At 52.2% G+C, this 23,088-nt stretch overlaps 1 pseudogene; it reads right to left on the bottom strand.

Annotated features, from left to right (window-relative positions):
- Positions 1 to 16,206: 16,206 nt before the first annotated feature.
- On the bottom strand, positions 16,207 to 16,482 carry LOC137753717 (non-histone chromosomal protein HMG-14 pseudogene; annotated as a pseudogene).
- Between the last annotated feature and the right edge of the window lie 6,606 nt (positions 16,483 to 23,088).

Below are 23,088 nucleotides of genomic sequence, written 5' to 3'. Positions count from 1 at the left end.
ACAGGAAGCACCCCCAGCCCGGCTCGAGGGGGCCCTCCTGTGCAGGGGGCGCCTTGGGGTCAGGCCCGGGCCGCCACCGTCCTGCACCCATTGTACGTCAGGGAGGGGCCGGCCCTGGGGGAAGCCCCCCTCACACCCCAGGGTCAGAGAGGCATGGGCGGAAGGCGCTGACCCCTTGCCCTGGGCTGGTGGCTCTTCCCTAAATCCTCGGGTCACGCTTCAGCCTGCCTCTCCCAAGAAGTCCCAGAACTCTCCAGAAGGATTGCTACCTTATCAACGGGCACCCTTCTCATAGCTTGCTTCTTAACAACCTCTCTCCTGTGACTGCCTGCCCTGGGGTGTATGTAATTTATTTCTAAAACCTATACAAGTAACTCTGTTAGAGAAAGTTCAGAAAAAGAAAACAAAATTTACCTACAATCCCACCATCCGAACACTACAGCTATTGTAATTTTGGTATGTGTCCTTCCAGACTTTTTTCCTCAATTCATATTTTTGCATGTGATTTAAACATAGTGTAGACATAATTGGAGAGCCAGCTTTTGACCGAACATAATCTCACGAGCATTTTCCATGCTGCTGTGGTTTTCATAGCTGTGCTTGTCAGCCCTGGGTGTTTGGACTGTTGTTTTATTTGTAAGGTTTTAAGAAAGCGTTTCAGTGTGGAAACATTTCAAACGTGCGTAAGAGTAGAGTGAATCGTAAAAGGAATCACCAGATTCTCATCATTCAGTTTCAACGCGTATCAGCCTGTGGCTCACCGCGCCCCCACTCCGCACCCCACCCCCGGTATTTTTTTTTTTTATTGTGGTAGAATATACATAACATAAAACTTACCATTTTTAACCATTTAAGGGCTCAGTTCAGTGTCATTAGGCACATTCACATTGTTCTGCAATCATCACCATCATCGTCTCCAGAAATTTTTCATCTTCCCAAACTGAAACTCTGTCCTCATTAAGCACTAACTCCCCCTTCTCCCTCCCCCGGCTCTGGGAACCTCTATTCCACTTTCTGTGTCTATGAATTTGACTATCTAGGTGCCTCATATAAGTGGAATAAAAATACTTGGCCTTCTGTGTCTGTCTTCTTTCACTTAGCACAATGTTTTCAAGATTCCCTGAAGTTGTAGCAGGTGTCAGCACTTCATTCCTTTTGAAGGCTGAATAATACCGCATCGTATGTGCATCCCGCATTTTGTTTATCCATTCATCTGTCGATGCACATTTGCTCAGGTGTTTTTGAGCAAATTCCAGACATCATCTTGTTTTGTCCACAGATGTGTCGAAGTTCTCTTAAAGATGAGGACTTTTTTAAAAAAAGCATCATAGCCATAGCATGATCCCATGCAGACAACTTAACAGTAATTCCCTTGTATTGTCCAGTATCTAAGCAGGGTCCACGTTGCTCTGATTTTCTCGTGAACGTCTTCCTGAAGTTGGTTTGCTCGAATTAGGATCCAAGAAAGGCTGCTGTAAGTCTCCTTTAATTCTTTTTTCTCTCTCTGGCCATTTGTTTGTTGAAGAAACTGGGTCGTTGTGCTGGAGAATGTCTCACATGCTGACGTGGATGGTGGGCCTCTGTGTGTCCCTCTTTCCCCCAAGCTGGACCCGACTCGAGTTCAGTTTTTGGCAGGAAGGGCTCAGAGGGCACCATGTCCTTCCTGTGACATTGCATTGGGCGGGAGGCATGGCAGTCACCGCCATCACTTTATGTTTTGCTTGTTTTTTCTCCTTTACATTTATTGTTACTCTTTACTTTGAAACTTTTTTGAACTTACAGAAACATAAGAGTATTTCAAAGCATTCCTGTGCACCCTTCACCCAGAGACCCCATTCAGGTTTCCCAACAGATGGGACCCATGGCTCCAGCCTCTTGCTCTTGGGGTGGGACCCTGTCCAGGATCACACGATGGCCTGTCGCCAATCTGGATCAGTTCTTGGGTCTTTCCTTGGCATTCGCAGCCTCGACATGTTTGAATATTCCAAACTAGTCTTTTGTCAAATGCCTCTCAGTTTGGGTTTGTCTGATGTTTCCTCACAGCAAGTTACGCATTTTGGCTGGAAGATCACAGAAATAATGCTGAGTTCTTCTAAGGGAATCCTGTGTTTGGGGGGGTTGGTTCATGATGGAGGTCTGTCCACGTTTATCCACTGATATCAATGTGCATTCGTGGATTCCTATTTTATTCAAAGCCAGACCCTGTTACTATCATTATTTACTTTCATCTTCAAGTACCCCTGCATTTCTGGAAGTCGCTTTTGTCACTGAACCATCTATGACAGAGCTTGTCCCACAGCAGGGCCTACAGACCCCTCCTCTCTGAATGTGGCTCAGTTGTCCCATGATGTGACAGTTTTATTCATGGTCCCTTAATCTGCCTCTACTTTCCCCCAACAGCAGCGCAGTGAGTATCCTTGTGCAGGGACCTTGGTCCCTGTGGGAGGCATTCTATTTTAGAAAGCTCGAATCGCTAGAAATTTCTTCTTCCTTTTGAACCAAATCCACCTCATTGCAGCTTCCACCTACCCAGTCCTGCTGGCGGGAGCCATGAGCTCTAAAGCTTGTCCACCCAGCGGGTCACAGAAGCAGTGAAGAAGCTCTCGGGTCCCGCACAGCCTCCCGTCTCCAGATACCAGCCGTGGCCCTTCCAGCTCCCCCGCTGCCCCGGCCCCCGACCCCGCGCCAGCCCCGCTCTCATCACAGCCTGGTCTGCGGGTGCGAGGCCCGCAGTGAACACGGCCCCCCCCCCCATGGCCTGAGCACAGGAGCCAGCAGGCCTCTCACCTACTTTCTTTTGGACCCCAGGTCTGACTACCAGTTGCTGCCCCTTGCATTTGGCAGTCACGACCTACTGCTGACCCAGCTGGACTTCGGTCCGCCGAGTCTGCAGGGCCTGTGAGAGCTGACGCAGCTTTTTTATTTGCATCATCAACTGAACTCTCCCTGCAGCCCTGGAAATAGGCGTGACCATCCACGTTTACAAATGGTGAGGTTACCCGCCCCACGCAGAGGGCCCGCTCAGATTAGGGTAGTGCAGGGGCCCTCTGTGTGGCTGTGAGCAGAACCTCAAGGGAGAGTTGGGAGCCCCAGGCTGGTAGCAGAGGAGCTGTCCCCACCCCAGTCCAGAGCGGGCGAGGGAAGGAAGAAGTTTCTGGAACCAGAAGGAGAGAGTCGTGTGGCTCCCGTCTCCCTGAGAGGAGCAGGGGTCTCTGATGAAGGGCCACAGCCAGTGGTGGGCAGGGGGGCGGGAGGGTGGCCAGCGGGGAGATGCCCGACAGTGCCCTCCTCCCTCCCTCCAGTCTCCCACGGGGCTCCCCATTAGCCAGCACCCCCCCCCCATCCCCACCCCGAGCCAGTGGAGCCACATAGGCCAGCCTTGCCCGGGCAGGGAGGACAGGATGGGGGGCAGGTGGAAGATTCTGACGCAGAGGTTTAGTGAAGGGCCTGAGGTCTGAGAAGGAACTGCGGGGGGGGGGGGTTGGCTAACACATGGGTTCTAGACCAGGGGTCTCAGCTCACCCCCCCTCCTTCCCCCTCCCCGAACCACGTGCTCTCTTTAAATCATGGACGCCCCCAGCTCTGTGCCTGGCAGGCTGAGACCCTGTCACGCCAGCCCGTGAGTCGGGTCGGTGAGTGAGTGACACCCTCTGTGCTCAGCCCGCAGAGCAAGTGCCCAGGGAAGCTGGTGCAAAGCCTGTGGTCCTGGGCCGAGCCAGGGCACTGCAGGACGGACTGTCCTGCAGACCCGCCTGTGCAGTGTCTCCGGCCCACGGCGCTGGTCTCTGCTCCTCCTCAGCACATGGCCTGTCTGGAAAAAGCTGTCTCTTCTGATGGATGTTGTTTTCCTACAGAGCAGGTGGCGGGGCCGCTCCGCTCAATTTATTTTCCTACTTGATCTGCTTTACTGGTTGAAATGGAAACAGTGTCAGGCTGAGTATCAGTTAGAATTAAGTTTGAGTGCAAAAAAGGATGGAGGGAAAGTGAGAGGAGTGGAGGGAGGGAAGGGAAAGAGGAAAGAAGGGAGAGAAGGAAAGGGGGAGTGAAGGAAGAATAGGGAAAGAAATGAGAGAGAAAAACAGGTCTTTCACCAGACAGATCATTTCCCTTCCTCATATTAAAAAAGAAAACTCCAGAGGTAGCAGCTCCAGGCTGGTGTGGCTACTATATGGTCATCAGTACCTCAAGCTTCTCCTATTGTGCTGTTCTGTCATTCCTAGCACAGTGCCTCATGGTCTAAGATGGCTGCTCGAGCTCCAGCCATCATGTCTGCATTCTAGCCAGCAAGAAGGAGAAAGGAGGAGACAGAGCCAGTCCTTTTGTTTTGAGTAGAATGCATAGAAGGGACATAACACTCCGCCTTACAGTTCATTTGTTTGAAAAGTAGCTTCTCTCTCTGAGAGAATCCTCTGCAAGGATGCATGCCAGCTCTTAATGTTGGGCGCCTCTGGGGACTGGGATGGGGTGGTGCCCCAGTTCTCGCCTGATGGTAGTCTCCCGCGATTACCAGGAGATGCATCCGAGAGGTGCAGCCAGAGTCCAAGCCAGTGGGGAGTGAGGAGCTGTATGTATGAGGTGAAGAGGATGGAGGTGTTGACCTCAAGGGGCAGCCCTGTGGGGAAACCTAAGCCTTGCAGAGGCTGTCCTGCCAGGGAGGAGTTAGGAATTAGACTGGTGTGGGACCCTGGGGGGAAGGTCCGGGGAGGCAGATTTCAACTCAGTGTTATAAAGCACTTTCACATTGAAAGCTCTGAAAGAGGCAACACGATGGCTTTTCTCTGGGCGTTTGGGGTGTGGGGGGACAACCTCCCACACCTCTAAGTGCACTTCCAAGAATAGAGATCGGAGACTCTTCTGGTCCACGAAGGAGTTCCTGAAAACTGGCAAGGTGTAGGGGAGTGAAGCCTGGGATCCCGCACGTGGTGGTCATTAACCTTTGTTGCGCGTGATCGGTCTGTGCCAGGTGCAATCGCAAGAGTTCCCTGGGCTTGCCCAGTCCTTCAAGCTTCTGCACCCGCAGCCCAGCAAGCAGAGGCTGGCGGCCGTCTGTCACCTGCCCAGTGTCCACAGCCTGCAGGGACAGAGGCTTGACCTGGACAGCACGTCCGTCTGGTGGACCAGACCGGAGCAGAGATACGCAGGCCAAGAGTCAGGCGTGGTTTCCACCCCTACACAGACTGGGCGGCCCCACGAGGGTGTCGCGTAGCTGAAGGAAGACGGGTTTCCACGGCAGAGGGAGGGACTTGGCCCGCATCTGGGGAAGGGAGAGTCCCAGAGGCCCGGCCCCTCCAGGGGGTGCCCAGGGCGGTGGGTATCAGCTCTGCCCCACAATGTTCCGGGCCCACTGGCCGCGGATGCCCGTCCACCGCAGGATGGAGGACCCAGACCTCTTAGCTGGGGCTGCGGAGCGTCTGCTTCATGCAGCCCCTGCTGTCTGGCCCTGCGCCTGCCGAGACACTGCCTGTTTATGACCCGGCTTCCTGTGCAGATCCATCTAGAGGGAGAGACTGCACAGGTAACGCTGACAGGCGTCTCCTGGTCCCCCGACACGCGGAATCTTCAGTAATGATCAATGCAGCAGTCTTCTGGGTTCCCAAGCTCGGCTAGCGAGCTGGGGTCTGCACTTGTTCTGCGTCTTTGAGACTGGCAGACCCCGGAGGAGCAGAATTAAGGGGACGAGGGGACGAAGGCCACCCCAGGAGGCCTCCTGGGGAGGGCTACCTGGTCTCCCCAGCCACCCTGAGGTCCACATTCCAGATCCTTCTCCGCAGTGGCAGATGCTGCTTGTTGGGGTGTCAGGATGGGGTTTGGGATTCTGGGGATGGAAACTCCTTGCTCGCATCCCCCCAGCCCTTCTGGAAGGTAGGACGTCCTTTATGAATAACGAACAGAAAGCAAGTGCTCAGCTAGGAGAGTCATGGCAGGCCGAGGCCCTCTGTCTCGGGGGCCTGTCAGACAGCCCCGCCAGACACTTAAGCAGCCTGAGCTCCTGCAGGCGTGCAGGTGCTGACACCTGCCGCCTGGGGAAGAAGGAGGGCAGTTCTCAAAGGAAACCCGTTGGCAGCTCCGGCCTTCTGGGCCCTTCCTCTGAGTCCCCTTGTGCTGTGTGTTGGAGAATGTTGGTTCTGAAGCCAGAAGGGGGTCTTGGAGCTCCTAATTCAACCCCTCACTGGACAATAAGCCCAGTGCTGGCTCCTTCCTCTGGTGGGTGCTGGTAGATTTAGCAGCCAACTGGCCTGGGGGAGAGCCCTGATTCCTTAGTGCCGGCCCATTACCGTGGAAGCGCTCCCACCAAGGCTGATCTCAAGCTGCCAACGTGGCCTCACCAAACGTGGAGTTGGAAAGGGGTGCCCCCCCCCCCCCGTGGGTCTGGAACCCTGATGGACTGGGCTGAAGGTCACTTGTCCTCTCACTGCACACACAGAGGGGCGGAAATTAACCCCTACTCCAGGGAAGCCATAAGCAAAAGAATCCTTTGGGAAGTTTCAAAGGTATCCCTTGAAGCCAACAACCGTGCCTCGCCTGAGGACGCACGGCATACAGGAGAGCACAGTCAAGGCAGCGCATGGCCGTGGGTGAGCCACGGAGGAATGGGGCAGCTCAGGGTCACTCGTGGCCCCCAGGGACCTGCTGTGCTCTGGGAACCTGGTTGCATCATTGCAACCTTGTTGACTGTAGTTTTGAGTCTTTTCATGTTTTCCAGCGAGCAGTGCAAGAATTGAATGTAAGAAGTGAGTTGCAAAGGGTAGAGAGCCACTGCTCTGCAGATTGAGGGCTTTGAAGCCACTACAAAATGGCACTTTGCTGTCAAAACCCGGGCTTTAGAAACATCAGCGGGCGGAGCGGTCTGGAAAGGGCTAACGATGTGAGCTCAGTCCTGTGGCTGGGGGCCGGGGGGTGCGGGGCGGGGGGCGACAGCAGTCCTGCTGCGGAGGGTTTGGAAGGCACGGTCACTGAGTGTCAGCTGGCTCTTTGGTCACGCGGGGATCATAACCCCCACCTCGGAATTGTTGGCAGAATCAAATGGAATCAAATGCCAGTGAAATGCTCAGCATTAAAGTTGATTTAAAAGGTCACTGTTAAAAGCAGGCTGAAAGGCCGCTTGCTTATGGTAACAGTAGGAGACTTACACCGTAAAAGTCATTCGCAGAAATAGGTTCCTGGCTTTATGAGATCAGTTGAGTTTCTATCCAGACCTCAGAATAAAATAGTGACAAAGTCAAAAATGATTCTGTGTTCGAGTTTGGAGTCCAGGCTACGTTGAGAAGTGGGAGTGAATGCTGTTCTGAGAATTCGTCATGAAGTAAAATGTTGAATAAGGGAATTTAAAAATTTTTATCTTTTGGAGAAAGAGGCAAATTATAAAAAAGGTTGATGACCTTAGGCTTCCAGGGGCCGTCCTGGGGTGGTGTGGGTCCACCCCGTCTCACCCGTCTACAGAGAACGCTCTTGACTTCTAGAAGCGGAAGTGCTTCAGGGTCCTTGGAAGCCTCCGTCTCAGGAAACTGCCACAGCGCTTGTGTTAAGTGCGAGTCATCCATCTCAGCGCCAGGGACTCTGGAGACCTGAAGTTCAGCTCTCTCTTCCCCTCCTCCTCCCCTCCCCTCCCCTCCCCTCCCCACCTTCCCCTCCCACTCCCCTCCTCTCCCCTCCCCCACCTTCCCCTCCCCTCCCCATCTTCCTCTCCCCTTCCTCCGCCCCCCCCCCCCCCCCCCCGGCAGTGAGGCCTCAGCCCCCCAGCCTCACAGCTCAGCCTCTGAGAGCCACAGGGGTGACTCACCCAGGTGACAACTCATGAATCAGGGGCTGGATGTGGGTGTTCAGTTTCTGACATGGCCTGGGGTCCCCTCCCAGAGGGTGGCAGCAGTCTTTCCTGCCCCTCGACACTCAGAGCCACTGAGCTGTGTTCCCAGGCAGGGAGCTGGGGTGACTCCCTAGAGGATAGGGGTGAAAACAGATGAAACCCAACGTCGGGTGCGAGAGGCAGCTCGAGAGACATCGGCTGCTCTGGGGCTCAAGCATTGCCCCTGTTTTTGACCGACAAGACCCATTTCCCCCCCATTCTATGCAGTAAGGAGCGTGCCAGCTGGATTGGATCCGGAAAGGAGCTGAGAACATTAGAAAGCAGTTGGTGTGGTGCCGAGTGTACCAGTGAGACCGAGGGGCAGAGGGTTCCTTGATCATGAAGTGAGAGTGAGCATTGATGAATGTCCCAGAAGAGAGGGGTAAGATGTGATTCAGCAAACACCTGAGGTGCAGGGCCCGGGGCAGCCAGGGCAGGTGAAGCCGGGCGAGTCCTCTGGGCTACACAGGTGAGAGCAGCGTCAGAGTTTCCCGAGGGGCCCCGGTGCCCAGCACTCGGCCTACCTGAGAGGCTTGGGAGGGAGGGAGGAGGAAGTCGCTGGACCTGTCCCCGCGCGAGGGTCCCCGGATGGGCCCCGCACGTCCCTGCCCACCCTCTGCCCTCTCCTGGTGACGGGCCCTCTGGGGGCTCAGTCTCCACCTCGGTGCCGCTCGCCCCAGCTCCAGGGGGTCGGTTGATGAGGACAGGCCTGCTGTGTGCTGTTGGCCAGGCTCTGCGGGGGCCCTGGGGACGGGCAGGTGGGTGCACCAGTACGGGGGGGCAGATGGCGCTCCAGAAATGAACGAAGAACAAAACAAACACCAGTGTGGTCTTGACCTTGTCCTCGCTGGGTCCCTGGGAACTGGGCTCCGCACTCCAGCTGGGTCAGGCTGCGCTCTTTCAGTTCCCCATCGGCCCTCGTTCCCAGGGCTGCTGCTGCCCAGCGCAGCTGGAAGCCTGGCCATGGGGCTGTGGTCCCTGTCCTGCGGCTGGCGCGGCAGCTGGGAGCGGGGCTCTGCGTGCCAGCGCCTGTCCCGGCCTGGATGGGGACGTGGGAGTGGCCCGTCTGGCCGTGAGTGTTGGCTCTCAGAGGGCTGGGGGTGCAGGGGAAGGCAGGGGTCCACGGCTGCCCGGCCTGAGCTGGATGCTATTGTCATCGGGCAAGGCACCAGCCCCTCAGACCCTCCCCCCTTCTGTTAACTTGGGTGATTAGATCTAGGGCACAGGGTCGCTGGGGGATCAAAGGGGCCGTGTGTGTAAACCCCCTCGCACTATGCACTAGACGTTGACTGCATCCCCCTTCCCTTTGGAGGCCCCTCTCAGGACCTTCTGGCGCCTCCAAGCCCCCTCCTTCCTTCCCCACGCAGGACACCTCACTGCTCTCCCCACGTCCGGGACGGTCCCTCCTCTTTCCTTTGGAGGTCGGTGGTGTGGGTCCCCTTAGCTCGGCCTGCCCTTCTCTCTGCAGACACAGAGCCCTCAACCGGGACCACGTCTGGTGCAGGGGGCACTCACTACGTTGGCCATATGAAAGGATCCCAGTGAGGAGTCCCCATCAGAGGGGTGGCCGGGGGTCGGGGGGTGGGGACGCCTTTCAGCAGAGTCTTTCTGCGCCCTCCCACCCCTGCCTGCAGAGGGCCACGCAGCCACCTCCAAAACTCGGGGTGAGCACGGGACCATCGAACTCGTGGGAAGTCAAAGCCAAGAGCTCCCTGCCGGTGGGAGCTCAGGGCCACTGCTTTTACCGACAAGCTGGAAGCAAGAAACAGTCCTGAGTCCCAGGGAAAAGACTCTCTCGCCATTGTCCCCGAGACGTCCTCTGTCAAAATCCATTTCTGGAAGTCCTGCCGCCTGGGCAGGTACATTCACCTCCAGCCACCTTGTAGCGTGGAGCCCAGAGACCAGGAGCCCGTCCCGCTGTGGGCAGAGGGGGCATGGGGTGCGGGTGACCTCCCACGTGCACTTGCTGGCCGGGGCAGAGCCGGGGACCCTGTTCCCTGTCCCATCTCCACAGGGTCCCCGAGGAGAGGGCGCGGGCTGGGTTTCAAAGTGCAGGGACAGGCAGCCTCTACTCTAGGTCTTTGGAGTTCAGTGAGCCTCCCCGAATCCTCACGGGGTCCCGGAGACAGGGGGCCAGGGGGCCAGGTAAAGGTTAACGCCTGGATATCCAGAGTTACCGGGGAGACCCTGCACCTCACACAGGTGTCCCCTTTCGGCCTCAAGGTTGTAAATTCTTCCCCAGGATAACAGTTAGTGGGGAGCCCGCCGGGTTGAACGCCCCTGCAGCTCCCACGCTTGCTCTGCTGCAGCAGTGGGTTGGAGAGGGCTTGCTTCTGGGCCTGCTTCATGAGAGGCCTTTCCTTTCCTTCCCCTCTTCCCACCCAAGGGGATGCCCTCCACCCCTTCAGCCCGGCTACAGACTCCCCAGCCTCCAAAGCTCAAGGAAAACCCTTCTTGAAGCTTTCTCTCTACTCCCCTGCCCTCCGCTGGATCAAATCCTTCTCCCCAGGGTCAGGGGGTGGGGCTGTGCAGGGGAATGCGGGCTGAGCTGGGCTCTGTCCCAACGCCACCGCTCGCTGGAGGGGAGGCGGGGGGTCCTGGGAAGGCAGCTTTGCCTCTTCCAGTTCTGTTTTCTCACCTGTCGACTAGGCGGAGTACAGAAGCGCACAGAGCGCTCTGCGTGGATCACTGGGCCACCAGGCCGCGTGTGGATGGAGCGGGAGAAGGACACGGGAAGCCGGGAGCCCCCAAACTGGCCCAGCCCATCCCTCCCTCCGTGTAACCCTGGGGGAGTGACTTCTTCCTCGGGTACAGAATTTCCTAAGCCTTCAAATGTGGGGGTTAGAGACTCTAAACTCAAAGGTCCCTTCTGGAAGGTGCCGGAATCTCTTAAGTGTGTTGTGAGGGGCTTTGGACGCCACGTAAGATTTCTTATGCTCTGGCCTCTTTGGCATTGGTCCCCTGCCGGGTTGTGAACCCCCATCCACATGTCCACGCCTAGCTGGCCCCAGGCCAGGGACCCTGTCGTGGCCCTTTTGGTGCTCCTGGCATGGATGTGACTTAAAATCTGCCCTATGGTATTAAGATTCCAAAGTCTGTCTTTGAACTTTTAATGGCCCTGGACAAATGCTTTGAGGGTGAAGACCTGTTTCTTTCAATTCGACCACATAGAATTTAAAAGCATTTTTCCCACACTGGAGCAGCCCCTTTCAAAGCTCACAGATTCCCTTTCCCCGGACTCCAGTAACCGAGACAAACCCACCTGTCAGGGGAGGGTGTCCTTTCACCACCTATTTGGACTTGATTTGAGTCACCTGCCTTTGACTGGGAAGCTGAGTGTCAGAGGCTGCCTCTCCAGAGCAGAGGCGGCTGATTGATAGATTGATTTAAAACCTGTGAGTCATGCCATTCAGTTTACTGAAGTTGACTGATTCTCTGCCACACAGAGTGAAAAAGTGTGATGTGTGTATGAAATACCTGTCGTGCGGGTAAAGCTTTGGCTCTTACATTGGATGATACAAGATGCGTTCCACTTACCCTACTTAGCCAGGTCGGTGTATTAGCTTCTGGGGCTGCAGTGACAAAGTACTGAAAAGTGGGTGGCTTAAAACAGCAGACGTGTATTCTCTCACAGTTCTGGGGGCCAGAAGTCTGACAGTAAGGGCGGGGCCCTGATCCCTCTGGAGGCTCTAGGGAAGGCTCCTTCCTTGCCTTTCTCTCATCTTCTGGTGGCTCCTGAAATCCTGGGCTTTCCTTGATTTGTGGAGGCGTGGCTCCAACCTCTGGCTCCATCGTCACATGGCCCTCTCCCCGTGTCTGTGTCCAGACTCCCCTCTTTTTCTTGGGGCACCAGTCATTGCATCAGGGCCCCCCAATCCAGATGTCTACCTCATCTTCATTTGATCACATCTGCAAACACCCTACTTCTAAATAAGGCCACATTCACAGGTGCCAGAGGTTAGGGCTTCAGTATATCTTTTCGGGAGACAATTTAACCCACAACAACCCACATCCTGATTTTTATTTTTATTTGGTAATCAATCTAGCTTACATTCAGAACACAGTAATTTTGGAAGTCCCATTTAAAAGCAGATCATGGCTTGTTTTATTTATTTATTTGGTTTTAACCATTCCTGTGATAATTTGTGACCCACTTCAGGTCTTCCTAGCTGTCATTCATCTGCTTGTGGCCTTGTATCAGCCTTCGTGTGGCTGTATGCTTAAGAATGCTGTTTCCTTCTTTACCGTCCTCACCTAGGACACCCGACTGGGTTCCAGGGCTGGTTTTGCCACCGTGAAGGGAACAGAATGGGGGGGTGAAGTCCAGGGGAACCAGGCTCCAGCATCCTCTCTCGTGGGGTCGCACAGGACGCGCTGAATTCCCCCAGCCGCGAGCTGTGACAGCACGTGTGCAGTGCTGTCCGTCAGGGACGCGTTAGAGCTTCAGCGCGCGGGGTCTTTATTCGGGGGGCCGTTCACACGAGCACCCTCTGCCTGACATGCACCCAAACCCCAGACTCGCAGGAGGACAGCAGGAGTCCGGCCCCAATCGCCCTGTCTGTTCACACGGCTTAGGCGCAGGGAGCCGCTCCTCAGTCCTGGGGGGGGGGGACCCTCCCCAAATCCACCTTCCCGGACGCCAGCCGAGGGCTGACCTTGGAAGGCGGCCCTTCTGGGGACCCCAGTCTCGAGCCTGCTGTGTTAACACTGACGTTGCCCGAGTCCCTCCACTGCTCCCTTCAGCCTCATGACCACAGCACTTCAGGGTTTAGATATTTGAAACTTCCCAAACCCCTCCCCAGAATCCCAGCACCTTTCCCATTACCCCTCCATGCTCTGCTTTTGGCCCCCAGAGTCCTTGTAACATAGATGCCCACGTGTCACCCCGGCATCCCAGTGCTCACGCCCTACGCCTCCGTGTTTGTTTTGAATTTTTATTGTTCTTTTATCCCACATGGCAAACACACTGCAGCATGTCATCACTGAGATCCCCCAGTACAGGATTAATTCTATCATCCGCATTAGTGTTTCAAATTTGGGCTTTTAAAAACAGAATACATAACTCCAGATCTTTTAGAAATCAGTTGATTTCTATGTAGCACTTCACCCTCTCCAGTTTTTAGGTCGTGGGAGTGTCTGTTCATTATTCTTTGGGCACCGACAGTGGTGTAGTAAGACACACCTGTGTGCGCCGTACAAACCTCTTCTTGAAGCACCGTCTCTCCAGGTCTCTGCTTGTCTGTTCCTGAGTGTCACTGTTTTGACCCCTCAGTCGCACTCTTTGCTTGAATGTTTCCAGATCTAATAACATAGCAAAAGGCAGCTGTTGGAGGGAAGCTGGGCTGGGCCTTCCTGACTAACGTGCTCTATTTCAGCGACACGGCCACTTCCCCCTCTGAGGTTCTCCGCCACTCTCCACTTCAGAGCGGACACCTCACGGCTGTGTCTTCTCTCACACTGTTTATGTGCCTGTGGTTTTGTGAAGGTCAAGCACAGTGTAGGTCACCCGCGGTGCGGGGAGGTGAGTGGGATGCCGGGCTCTGCATGTGGAGCGAGCTGTGTTTAGACCTCGTCCGACAGGCTGAACACTCACCTTTCGGTGCGGCTTCCAAAGAGTTCCCACTTCTTAATTTCAGAGTGTGATAGAAGGATTGGGGTGGGGGAGGAGCGGGTCTCATTTCATTGAAAAAGATTTACCCTGAAAAGAAATCCTGCTAACCCCCAGTACTCTTCGTTGGTCAAGAGAGGTCCACAGCCAGAGGTCAAGAACAGCTGTTGGACGGAGCCTGTGCTCACGCGTCACTGTCTGATGGGGAAGCAGCCCGGCCCGTTCTCCACATCTTAGGCCATTTTTAGCACAGCTCTTCAACCTGAAGGAGGCCTGTGTGCCCAGGTCATCGACGCCAGACTTGTTCCTGTAGGCACTGTGTCTGAATCCCAAGGGAAAAAAATTGTATAATCTTGGAACCCTCGTATTTATATGCTGGCATAACAAACACTCTCTGTGAAGAAGATCTTGGTCCTTAGCAGTTTTCCATCTAGGCTGCTCTCTCGCTCTCCCTATCCTTGCCTTCCATTCCTTCCACAACTATTTATCAAAACCCTTCTATGGGGACTTCCCTGGTGGTGCAGTGGTTGAGAATCCGCTTGCCAATGCAGGGGACACGGGTTCGAGCCCTGGTCTGGGAAGATCCCACATGCTGTGGAGCAACTAAGCCTGTGCGCCACAACTACTAAGCCTGCACTCTAGAGCCCACGAGCCACAACTACTGAGCCTGCGTGCCACAACTACTGAAGCCCACGCGCCTAGAGCCCGTGCTCCGCAACAAGAGAAGCCACCGCAATGAGAAGCCCGCGCACCACAATGAAGAGTAGCCCCCGCTCGCCACAACTAGAGAAAGCCCATGCGCAGCAACGAAAACCCAACACAGCCAAAAATAAATAAAAATATATTTTTAAAAAAACCCGCAAAAACCCTTTTATGGGTGAGACATGCTGGGCCGCATGCCATAGGGCTCACACAAACAATCAGAAGCTTCGGATGTGTCAGCGGAAGGAAGACATGTTCAAAACGATCCCAAACCCAAGGTCTCAGGAAGGCCGGAGCTCATTGGGGATGACTTCCGGTGGGACGGGCCCATTCCGGTGGGACGGCAGTAGTGCCGCCTTTACTCTGAAAGCGGAAACTTTGTGTCGTGCCAGTCCCTCAGACTGCCCAGCCCGGAGTCTCCCTCCGCAAAGATGCAGGATTCAACATTCCAGCACTGGGGCTTCCCTGGTGGTCCAGTGGTTAGGACTCCGTGCTGCCACTGCAGGGGGCCCGGGTTCCATTTCTGGTCGGGGAGCTAAGATCCCACAAGCCACGCGGCGCCCTCCCCCTCCCCCAACTCCCAGGAGAGCGATCCTGGTTACGCTCAATCCTTCTTCCTGCCTTTCACTCTCAGCCAGAACCTTATTTTTTTAAAGTTAATTAATTAAATAATTCATTTTTGGCTGTGTTGGGTCTTCGTTGCTGCACGCGGTCTTTCTCTAGTTGCGGCGAGCGGGGGCTACTCTTCGGTACGGTGCGTGGGCTTCTCATTGCGGTGGCTTCTCTTGTTGCGGAGCACGGGCTCTAGGCGTGTGGGCTTCAGTAGTTGTGGCACGTGGGCTTCAGTAGTTGTGGCACGCGGGCTCTAGAGCGTAGGCTCGGTAGTTGTGGCACATGGGGTTAGTTGCTCCGTGGCATGTGGGATGTTCCCAGACCAGGGCCTGAACCCGTGTTGCCTGCATTGGCAGGCGGATTCTGAACCACTGCACCACCAGGGAAGTCCCTGTATACAATTCTTAACATACATACCAAATATCTAAAAAATCATGTAGTTGTGATTCTTTTCTGAACAGTTAGTTATTCCAGTGACTTTACAGCTTAAAATTTGGAGGCAAATTTTCCTTAACAGGATAGCAAGTACCAATATCTTCAAATATTGATATGCTGTTCCATCATAAGTCCCACTCATTCACAATTTAATATCATATACTGTACATACTCAAATTGTCCATCGTTCACAGTACATTAACAAAGTTACTAGAACTGTACTACCAGGACCAAAGATGTTACAGAGCACACAAAATTCTGACCAGGAGAGCCAAGGTCAAGGAGTGAGTGGTTTGCTTTAGGAAAAATTCTACCAAAAACAACATGGGAAGAGAAGTAATTTAAAGTGTTGGAGGTCGGGGTGGGTGGGATGAACTGGGAGATTGGGATTGACATATACACACTATTGATACTATGTATAAAATAGACAACTGATGAGAACCTACTGTGTAGCACAGGGAACTCTACTCAGTGCTCTGTGGTGACCTAAATTAGAAGGAAATCCAAAAAAGAGGGGATGTATGAATATGCAGAGCTGATTCACCTTGCTGTACAGTATAGACTAACACAATATTGTAAAGCAACTACACTCCAACAAAAATTAAAAAAGAAAAGTGTTCAAGACATTAAATGCACAACTGACTCCAAACTGCCATTTAGTATGCTTTGTATTATAGGACATAAAAGTTACCCCCATCTATGGAATGTTAAGCTGACACCGAAGACAATCAAAGCCTCCCACATTCAATATCCTACTATCTTCTGGTTGTACCAAAAAATAAACAACCAGCAAATGATTTCACCTCTTAAAAAAAAAATTTTTTTAACACTTAAAAAATGGGATGGGGGGGATTCCCTCCTTTTAAAACATGTTTCTAGAGCTCCTAAAAAACTGGCATTTACAAAATAGTTGATAAAAATATTCCTCTGGATTGTGCGGGAGACAGGGACCACTGATAAGACCAGGGGTGTGACAGTAATCAGACTTGGCTTCTTTCTCTCCTGCTTAATCAAAGGCTGGGCTGCCCTCGTTTTTAGTTTCTCCATTTTCTGCAGGTACATCTTCTTTAGTCTCCTGGTTAGCCACTTCAGCCTGTTTTCCTTTTGCTCCCCTTTTCCCTTTTGTTTGCACTTTCGTGTCTGAAGATTCATTCTTTCCTGCCGGCTTTTTGGGCTGCGTTTCCATTTCTGCAGGAGCCGGTTTAGCTAACAAGCTCGCCGATCTCCTCTTGGGCTCCTCCTTCGCCGCCCCCTCGGTGGAGCCAGGCTTCCTCTCGGGCATCGAGGCGACGGTGAAGCTGCCATTTCCCGCCACCCTGCTACATATTGCGGCTGCCGGGCGACGCGGCGGAGAGTGCCGGCGGGGACAAGAGCTGCGGTGGCCAAGGGGCCAGAACCTTATTTTTGAGCATCTTCGATTTTTTCCTCTCCACAGACTGTTTCTTCCAATGAGATGGTATAATATCGTGGAAAGGGCGCTTGAACTGGAGTTCAAAAAAAAAAAAACTGGGCTCAGAGTTACGAAAACTTTAACAAAGTATCTGACATCTGGAAAATGCTTGATCAATATAAGCCATCATTTCTGTGCAGGTGCTAGTTCTTACGATGTAATAAGAGCAGTAGTCATAATAACAGCTAGCACGCTTTAGCACGTAACAGGTGCCTGTGAGGTTGCCAGTGCTGTTCCCATCTTACAGATGGGGAACCTGAGGCTGGGAAGTTACAGAGCCAGGCTCAAAGCTAGTCCGCCTGACCCTGAAGGCTGTGCCCTCGACCGCTTGCCTTACTACATCTTGGGACTTGTGTGCCACTTGGGACCTCTGACTCTTCCATTATAAGAGGGAGGAAGGATAGCAATCCTGAGTGCCAGGCTCTGTTGAGGAAGGAAAGAGCAGTGTGTGTGAAGCGCCTCCTCACAGGGCCAGGGAACCCGATGCCTGTTCGTGTTCTCACACGCTTCTACGAGACCACCTGCTCCGTCCTTTGTCCACTCACCACCATGCCTGGCGGCCAGATCCCCAGAAGGTGCAATCTGTGCCTGCTACCCACATCCCTCTCCTCTCATATGGGATCCTTTGCCCCCCTCTCTCTGCTCCTCAGCCCCACAGATGGAACCATCTCTGTGGGAGCAGTTTATTGGAGAGCAAAGTGGGATTTGCCCACAGGAGATGCGTGTTCAAATTGTAGTCACATCCTCCACTGTTTCTGGTCCTGGACAAGTCACCTGATCTCTCTGTCCTGTCCTCCTCTGCAGAATGGGGAGAATCGTAATTCTCACCTTGTAGGACTGTGTAGTAAGGCCCGAGGGAGGCGTCAGAGCTGAAGGGTGCGATGCACTCTGGGCAGTGCTCTCACTCAGTGGCCTCTCTGCGTCCCCAGAGATGCTCTAACTGCACCTGGCTTTTCCTGGGCATCGTCTTAACACACGCTGGGAGCACTTGAGGTTAACTCCGACTGACGTAAGCCTCCCCTCCTGGTTTCCCAGGCTGAGCGTCGTCTTCCTGACCACTCCCTCCTCCTGGGTCCCACCCAGCCCCTTGAAACTCACTGTGCTCTATTATTTCTTTCCTACAAAATGTCCTAAAAGATTTTAAGGCCTCACTCCCCCTCCCCTCCCTGGCCTTTTTGCATTATCCTCAAACTCCCCTCCCTTCCTTTGGGGCTATTTCAGCGCCTTCTGGCTGAGCTCTTGCCTCTGATCCCACCACACCCCAATTCTGCCGTGAATGGGTCCTTCCCAAACCCGGCTCTTGTCCCATGGCGGCTCTGCTCAAGAATCTTCAGTAGCTCCCCACTGTGTGACGTCTGAACTTGGCCCAGCTCTTGAGGATCTCCATACCATGGCTTCATCTTAGTTACCCACTTAACTCCCATTACTTAAGAAAGCAATCTTGCCAGAATTTGGAAGCACCGAGATATCTTTAAGTAGATGAGTGAATAAGCTGTGGTATGCCCAGACAATGGAATACTATTCAGCACTAAAAAGAAATGCGCTGTCAAGCCGTGAAAAGACATGGAGGAACCTTAAATGCGTATTACTGTGTGAAATAAGCCAATCCGAAAAGGCTGTAGACTGTATGATTCCAGCTCTGTGACATTCTGGAAGAGGCAAAACTATGGAGAGAATAAAAAGATCAGTGGATGTCAGTGATTAGGGGCAGGGAGAGATGAATGGGTGGAGCGCAGAGGATTTTTAGGGCAGTGAAAATACTTTGTGTGATACTATAATGGTGGATACGTATCCTTATAGATTTGTCCAGACCCATAGAATGTGCAGCACCAAGAATGAGCCCCAGTGTAGACTGTGGACTTCGGGTGATGATCGTGTGTCAATGTAGATTCATCAGGTGTGATGAATGGACCACTCTGGTGGGATGTTGACAGTGCGGGGAGGCTGTGTGTGTGTGTGGGGACAGGGATGGGGGTATATGGGAACTCTCTCTACCTTCCTCTTAATTTTGCTGTGAACCTACAACTGCTCTAAAATATAAAGTCTTAAAAAAGTCTAAGTGACACAACTTAATTGTAGAAATATTAGAAATACAAATGAAAAACGACCCACAGTTCTACCGCCCGGAGGTAACCACTGTTTAACATTTTGCTGAGTGGTCCCTCAGAACCTGTAGATGCGCGTGTGTAGCCATATTAACGTGTATTTATTTTAAACAAGGCAGCATGTGATACTGCCTCGGCGTGGGAACCTCCCTTTCCTCTCAGTTGTGTGCGGTGGGCATCGAGGGGGCAGCTGCCCAGTGAGTGGACGCCCCTAATTCACTCAGCTAACCTCTTCTCGCTGGCATTTAGGTTGCGCTTTCTGTTTACTCTCCTTTTGGTGTTATTCTTGTCCCCAACATTTTGCTTTCAGTTTTGTTAATCTTTTTATATCTCCCTCTGCACCCCTCTCCCCAGGTTTTCTTTTTTTTCTTTTTAAAGAATCCACGCTAAACTTTATTTTATTTATTTATTTATTTATTTATTTATTTATTTATAAAATAAATAAATAAATTTATTTACTGCGTTGGGTCTTTGTTGCTGCACGCGGGCTTTCTCTAGTTGCAGCAAGTGGGGACTACTCTTCATTGCGGTGCGCGGGCTTCTCATTGCGGTGGCTTCTCTTGTTGCGGAGCACGGGCTCTAGGCATGCGGGCTTCAGTAGTTGTGGTGCGCGGGCTCAGTAGTTGTGGCTTGCGGGCTCTAGACCGCAGCCTCAGTAGTTGTGGCGTACGGGCTTAGCTGCTCCGCGGCATGTGGGATCTTTCCGGACCAGGGCTCAAACCCGTGTCCCCTGCATTGGCAGGCGGATTTTTAACCACTGCGCCACCAGAGAAGTCCCTCTGCAGGTTTTCTAATCTGCTAGTTTGGAAGATATAGATTGCGTTCCTGTTATTTTAGCAGGTACCCTTAACTTCCCCTTGTTATTGTGTTAATGTTTCACAGAAAAGTGCATAAGATATAAATGTGTCGCCGACGCGTCCCTGGGCAGTATCCCCTCCCGTCAGGCCCTCCCTCCCCGGCGCAGCCACCGTCCCGGTGGTCATCTGATCCCTACTTTGTGTTCTGCTCCCCTGGCCTGTGTATGCATCCCTAAATGTTCCATTTTCATTTATTTCCAAACTGACACCAGTGGAACCATATCATATGCATTTTTTTTGGAGGGAGGGGTGGGACTGGCTCCTTTCACTCAACAATCTATTAAAGATTCATCCATGTTGTATGTAGCCCTAGGCGATTGATCTTCATTGCTGTATATTATTCCTTCGCATGAATATACCACAGTTTATTTATCCATTCTAATGCTGATGGACATGTTTTCCCTTAGGCTTTGGAAATTACTATATATACATATACATATCTATATATACACATACACATACATACACACAGATACACATATATCTGTATATATATTTTTTCACATGTATTCTGGTATTCGCATTTCTATCGGGCATATACTAGATGTGGAATTCTAGGTCATAGGGTATACATAGTTGTACCTCATTATGGTTTTAATTTGTATTTATCTGATTACCAATGAGGTTGAGCCTGCTTTTACGTGTTTATTGGCCTTCTGGATTTCTTGTAAAAAGTGTCTTCCAGTTTTTCAGTTATGGTGTCTGTCATTTCCTTATTGCTTTGTAGGAGATCTTTATATATTCTGAACCAGTTCTTTGGTACATGTATTATAAATATCTTCTCTCATCTGTGGATTTTTAATGGCATTTGTTTTGGATAAATTTTAGTAGAGTTGAATTTATCAATCTTTCCCTTTATGGTTAATGACTTGTTTTTGTCTTAAGGAAAGTTTCCCTACTCCAAGTTCATGAAGAGAGATTTCTACATTAATTCTAAAGACCTTGTATTATTGCCTTCACATGTAGGCCTATAATTCACACAGAATTGAGTTTTTTGTATATGGTGTGAGGTAGGGCTCCAATTTCATTTTTTTTTCCCATATGGATGCCCAGTTATCCCAGCATGCTTATTAAAATGGAACACAATAGAATAATATCTTCAAAGAGATGAGCGAAAGTAACTGTCAAGCTAGAATCTAAACCAGGCTAAACCATCACTCAAGAGGGACTGCAACACAAAGACATTTCAGATGAAGACGGAGAGAGGTTTACCACTAGTGACCTGAACTGAAAGACCTTTTAAGGGCTATAGGCAGGAATGGAGTAACTGCATGCAAGTGGAAGACCTACCCACATCTCAGCCAGGTTCTGCAGGCTGAACCGTCCCATTTTTTTGAGGTCGTGAGAAGTGTTCAAACAGAACCCACTGGACAGGCCATGAGCGTGCTGGGGGTTGGTCCGATCGACCCTCCAAGTTACTTTCACCCCATGGCTGGGCAGATGGCTGCTGGCTTAGGCCCAGAGCCCTTGCTGAAGTGAGGTTTTCTTTACCTTCACAGATAAAGGAAACCAAGGGGAATCTGCATGTTCATGTCCTCCCTAAGTGGAAGGGAGATGCTTTTACAAGAAATAACTTTTTCAGCAAATCCAGTGTATTTTTTTAACCTCTCATTTTTTTTCCCTGCAATTGTGACATGTCTACATGAAGTTGGCCACAGGAAGGAAGCCTCGTTCAAGAAGCTATTTTCTGAACATCCCTCTACACCCTAGATTTCACAACAGGCATGCATTTAGGTGGGGAGATGGAGGCTTCGTGCCCTCAATGGCAGCTGCAGTTTGGGAGTCAGATGCTATCAGGAGGCCCTTAGGGCTTCTGTGGATCCCCTTGTCTGGTCAGAGAAGGTGAGGATCAGAGAGATCATTAAATATTGCCTTTAGAGAAAGAGACTTTAAGAGCAGAGAGTCTAAACACTTCTGGAAATGAGCCTGAAGTGAGAGGTCAACTCAACGAGACTCTGCAATGGGGAAGTTAAGAGTTTGGAGAAGGACTAGGAAAAAATAGAATGACCCAACCACTGGGAGGTCCCAGTGACCTGGTACTGCTGCCCTTTTTCTATATGTTTGTTTGAGTTCACATAACTATTTTGGACAATTCTTCCAAACGCCGGTTTCTTTTCCATCGACCCCCTATACTTCGTCAATGTTAATCCTACAAGTTTAGATGGGTTTCTATGGAGCTACCAATCGAAAGATCCTGGCTCAATGTTTTGGGGAGCGCCGTTCTCACAGAAGCAATCAAATACTTTTCCTAGAGCAGTGGTTCTCAAAACCCTCAGAATCACCCAGGGGCCTTCTGTGAGGACTGCTGCTGTTAAAAGTACCCCTTCACGTAAGATGCTGAGCCCGGGGTCACTGGTTTATGGCCTGAGGAATGCGCAGCCAACGTTGGCCTCTTGCGTTAGTGACTCACTTCAGTGTTTGTGCTTGTCCGTATAAATCAAGGGAGGGTTTCCCTCCAGTTTCCCCATGGGTCTGGCCTCTGAACTACGTGGAGTTTGCATCCAGCCCTGCTGCCCTTAAAAGTACTAATCATTGGGAATTCCCTGGCCGTCCAGTGGTCAGGATGCCGTGTTCTCACTGCCGAGGGCCCAGGTTCAATCCCTGGTCGGGGATCTAAGATCCCACAAGCCATGCGGCATGGCCAAAAAAAAAAAAAAAGAAAGAAAGAAAGGGGGACTTAACCTGGTGGCGCAGTGGTTAAGAATCCACCTGCCAGTGCAGGGGACATGGGTTCGATCCCTGGTCTGGGAAGATCCCACATGCCGTGGAGCAACTAAGCCCGTGCGCCACAACTACGAGCCTGCACTCTAGAGCCCGCAAGCCACAACTACTGAAGCCCGTGCATCCTAGAGCCCGAGCGCTGCAACTACTGAGCCCACGTGCCGCAACTACTGAAGCCCGCGCGCCTAGGCCCCGTGCTCCACAACAAGAGAAGCCACCGCAATGAGAAGCCCGTGCACCGCAACGAAGAGTAGCCCCCGCTCGCCGCAACTAGAGAAAGCCCGTGCGCAGCAACAAAGACCCAACGCAGCCAAAAAAGAAAAGAAAGGAAAAAAAAGTATTAATCATTTAAGTTATAGGCATGACCAAAATCCTCTGACTTTCTGCCCTTTGCTTCCCACCATTCTCCTTTCTCCTTCCTGTTGGAGGTGGGCGTCTCCACGCACGTCTGCGTTGAGGTACAGATGCAGATGATAACCGCCGTCTTCAGTGCCTGCCGGGTCCTGGCTGCTTCACACATCTCCTTTCACCTTCGCAGCAGCTCTTTGAGGTGGATGCTTCTCTCTGCAGTTTGCAGAGGAGGACACGGGCTCAGGGCAATCAGGGGGACTTTGGGGCAGGAGCACACGGCTGGTGTGGTGGAGACAGGACATGACCTCAGTCAGCGTGCTCTGTAACAGACTAGGACCTGTGCAGCGCTGGCTCAAAGGTCGTAGGAACTCAGAATCTTTCATGGTTAGGTTGAGTTGTTTCCT

The sequence above is a fragment of the Eschrichtius robustus genome, chromosome 19 (assembly GCF_028021215.1).
Source record: "Eschrichtius robustus isolate mEscRob2 chromosome 19, mEscRob2.pri, whole genome shotgun sequence".
In the NCBI taxonomy this organism is placed as follows: domain Eukaryota; kingdom Metazoa; phylum Chordata; class Mammalia; order Artiodactyla; family Eschrichtiidae; genus Eschrichtius; species Eschrichtius robustus.
The sequence above is the reverse complement of the archived record's forward strand: the minus strand, read 5'-3'. Positions and strand labels throughout refer to the sequence as shown.